The 3,563-nt window shown below is 40.2% G+C and overlaps 1 non-coding gene across 1 annotated transcript; it reads left to right on the plus strand.

The window, feature by feature from the left end:
• The first annotated feature begins 2,277 nt into the window (after positions 1-2,277).
• LOC130953731 (small nucleolar RNA R71) lies at positions 2,278-2,385 on the plus strand. The gene has a single exon (XR_009075892.1). It is a non-coding gene; the product is annotated as a small nucleolar RNA R71 (small nucleolar RNA).
• Positions 2,386-3,563: the final 1,178 nt, after the last annotated feature.

The raw sequence follows: 3,563 nt of genomic DNA on the forward strand, positions 1-3,563 counted from the left end.
GTGTGAAAATGAAGGAGTGAAAATGATAGTGGGATTTGATAGGTGGGGGGGTTTTTGGGGAAGAGGTGTTGAGGTGATTGGTGAACGGGTGAAGAAGAGAAAGAGAGTGGTGGGGTTGGTGGGGATCCTGTGGGGTCCACAGATCCTGTGGTGTCAAGGAAAAGTCATCCCTACACCAAATGGCATTCAAAATCACGTTTTGAGCCATTTCTGGCGTTAAACGCCGGGCTGGTGCCCATTCCTGGCGTTTAACGCCAGGTTCTTGCCCTTTTCTGGCGTTTAACGCCAGTCTGGTGCCCCTTTCTGGCGTTAAACGCCCAGAATGGTGCCAGACTGGGCGTTAAACGCCCAACTGCTAGCCTCACTGGCGTTTAAACGCCAGTGGGTTCTTCCTCCAGGGTGTGCTGTTTTTCTTCCTGTTTTTCATTCTGTTTTTGCTTTTTCAATTGATTTTGTGTCTTCTTATGATCATCAACCTACAAAAAACATAAAATAACAAAGAGAAATAGATAAAAATATAACATCGGGTTGCCTCCCAACAAGCACTTCTTTAATGTCAGTAGCTTGACAGAGGGCTCTCATGGAGCCTCACAGATACTCAGAGCAATGTTGGAACCTCCCAACACCAAACTTAGAGTTTGAATGTGGGGGTTCAACACCAAACTTAGAGTTTGGTTGTGGCCTCCCAACACCAAACTTAGAGTTTGACTGTGGGGGCTTTGTTTGTCTCTGATTTGAGAGAAGCTCTTCATGCTTCCTCTCCATGATGACAGAGGGATATCCTTGAGCCTTAAACACATAGGATTTTTCATTCACTTGAATGAACAGTTCACCTCCATCAACATCAATCACAGCCTTTGCTGTGGCTAGGAAGGGTCTGCCAAGGATGATAGATTCATCCATGCACTTCCCAGTCTCTAGGACTATGAAATCAGTAGGGATGTAATGGTCTTCAATCTTCACCAAAACATCCTCTACAAGTCCATGAGCTTGTTTTCTTGAATTGTCTGCCATCTCTAGTGAGATTCTTGCAGCTTGCACCTCAAAGATCCCTAGCTTCTCCATTACAGAGAGAGGCATGAGGTTTACACTTGACCCTAAGTCACACAGAGCCTTCTTGAAGGTCATGGTGCCTATGGTACAAGGTATTGAAAACTTCCCAGGATCTTGTCTCTTTTGAGGTAATTTCTGCCTAGACAAGTCATCTAGTTCTTTGGTGAGCAAAGGAGGTTCATTCTCCCAAGTCTCATTTCCAAATAACTTGTCATTTAGCTTCATGATTGCTCCAAGGTATTTAGCAACTTGCTCTTCAGTGACATACTCATCCTCTTCAGAGAAAGAATACTCATCAGAGCTCATGAAAGGCAGAAGTAAGTCCAATGGAATCTCTATGGTCTCATTTTGAGCCTCAGATTCCCATGGTTCCTCATTAGGGAACTCAGTGGAGGTCAGTGCACGCCCACTGAGGTCTTCCTCAGTGGCGTTCACTTCCTCTCCCTCCTCTCCAAATTCGGCCATGTTGATGGCCTTGCACTCTCCTTTTGGATTTTCTTATGTATTGCTTGGAAGAGTACTAGGAGGGAGTTCAGTAACTTTCTTGCTCAGCTGTCCCACTTGTGCCTCCAAATTCCTAATGGAGGACCTTGTTTCAGTCATGAAACTTTGAGTGGTTTTGATTAGATCAGAGACCATGGTTGCTAAGTCAGAGGTGTTCTGCTTAGAACTCTCTGTCTGTTGCTGAGAAGATGATGGAAAAGGCTTGCCATTGCTAAACCTGTTTCTTCCACCATTATTGTTATTGAAACCTTGTTGAGGTCTCTCTTGATTCTTCCATGAGAAATTTGGGTGATTTCTCCATGAAGAATTATAGGTGTTTCCATAGGGTTCTCCTAGGTAATTCACCTCTTCCATTGAAGGGTTCTCAGGATCATAAGCTTCTTCTTCAGATGAAGCATCCTTAGTACTGTTTGGTGCATTTTGCATTCCAGACAGACTTTGAGAAATCAAATTAACTTGTTGAGTCAATATCTTATTCTGAGCCAGAATGGCATTCAGAGTATCAATCTCAAGAACTCCTTTCTTCTGATTAGTCCCATTGTTCATAGGATTCCTTTCAGAAGTGTACATGAATTGGTTATTTGCAACCATTTCAATTAGCTCTTGAGCTTCTGTAGGCGTCTTCTTCAGATGAAGAGACCCTCCAGCAGAGCTATCCAAAGACATCTTGGATAGTTCAGAGAGACCATCATAGAAAATACCTATGATGCTCCATTCAGAAAGCATGTCAGAAGGACATTTTCTGATTAATTGTTTGTATCTTTCCCAAGCTTCATAGAGGGATTCTCCATCCTTCTGTCTGAAGGTTTGGACTTCCACTCTAAGCTTACTCAATTTTTGAGGTGGAAAGAACTTTGCCAAGAAGGCATTGACTAGCTTTTCCCAAGAGTCCAGGCTTTCTTTAGGTTGAGAGTCCAACCATATTCTAGCTCTGTCTCTTACAGCAAAAGGGAATAGCATAAGTCTGTAGACCTCAGGGTCAACCCCATTAGTCTTGACAGTGTCACAGATTTGCAAGAATTCAGCTAAGAACTGATGAGGATCTTCCAATGGAAGTCCATGGAACTTGCAATTCTGTTGCATTAGAGAAACTAATTGAGGCTTAAGCTCAAAGTTGTTTGCTCCAATGGCAGGGATAGAGATGCTTCTCCCATAGAAGTCGGGAGTAGGTGCAGTAAAGTCACCCAGCACCTTCCTTGCATTGTTGTTGTTTTCGGCTGCCATGTGTTCTTTTTCTTTGAAGAATTCGGTTAGGTCCTCTACAGAGAATTGTGCCTTAGCTTCTCTTAGCTTTCGCTTCAAGGTCCTTTCAGGTTCAGGGTCAGCTTCAACAAGAATGCTTTTGTCTTTGCTCCTGCTCATATGAAAGAGAAGAGAACAAGAAAATGTGGAATCCTCTATGTCACAGTATAGAGATTCCTTGAGGTGTCAGAGGAAAAGAAAAATGGAAGACAGAGGTAGAAAATTCGAACTTATCAAAGAAGATAGAGTTCGAATTTTGCATTAAGGAGTAGTGTTAGTCCATAAATAGAAGGATGTGAGAAGAAGGGAAGTAATTTTCGAAAATTAAGTGAAATATTTTGAAAACATTTTTGAAAAACTTTAATTGATTTTCGAAAATCAAGAGTGGGAAAGAAATCAAGTAATTTTTGAAAAAGATTTTGAAATTAGAAATCAAAAAGATATGATTAAAAACTGTTTTGAAAAAGATGTGATTAAAAAGATATGATTGAAAAGTTATGGTTTTAAAAAGATATGATTGATTTAAAAAAAATGATTGAGAAGATATGATTTGAAAAACATTTTAAAAAGATTTGATTTTAAAAATTAATGACTTGCCTAACAAGAAAAGATATGATTCAAACATTAAACCTTTCTCAACAGAAAAGGCAACATACTTGAAATGTTCAATCAAATCATTAATTGTTAGTAAGTATCTTTGAAAAAGGAAAGAAATTGATTTTGAAAACATTTGATTGAAAAGATATGATTTGAAAAAGATTTTA

Source organism: Arachis stenosperma, chromosome 9 (genome assembly GCF_014773155.1).
Source record: "Arachis stenosperma cultivar V10309 chromosome 9, arast.V10309.gnm1.PFL2, whole genome shotgun sequence".
NCBI lineage: Eukaryota > Viridiplantae > Streptophyta > Magnoliopsida > Fabales > Fabaceae > Arachis > Arachis stenosperma.